The sequence below is a fragment of the Sinocyclocheilus anshuiensis genome, unplaced genomic scaffold, assembly GCF_001515605.1.
Source record: "Sinocyclocheilus anshuiensis isolate Anshui unplaced genomic scaffold, SAMN03320099.WGS_v1.1 scaffold248, whole genome shotgun sequence".
Taxonomy (NCBI): domain Eukaryota; kingdom Metazoa; phylum Chordata; class Actinopteri; order Cypriniformes; family Cyprinidae; genus Sinocyclocheilus; species Sinocyclocheilus anshuiensis.
The window spans coordinates 677413-677807 of record NW_015555734.1 but is presented as its reverse complement, the minus strand read 5'-3'; positions in this window follow the sequence as shown (position 1 = coordinate 677807).

Here is a 395-nt window from a genome sequence, read left to right as displayed (position 1 = left end):
ACCGAACGTAATAATTAACATTTAGTCTGTGCTTTTGTTTTTGTTTTATTATAATTTTTAATAGTGTTTTTAGCTTTTGCTTTAATTGGGCCCAAAATAACCAAAATAAATTTTTGTCATTAATAACTAACCCTCATGTTGTTCCAAACCCGTAAGACCTTTCGGAACACTCGGAACACAAATGAAGATATTTTTGATGATTTTTGTACTCTAGTGAACACTCACTCAGGTGCGTTGTGTTGACACGCAAGTCTTCTAACGTGTGAACACAACACAAATGCGTTGTCATGCTCTCGTGAGCGCACAATGCAGATCATTTTCATAAATACAGTTAAATATTTTTTTATGCAAACAAAGCACTCACTTCACTTAATAAAACTGAGGTTAAACCACTA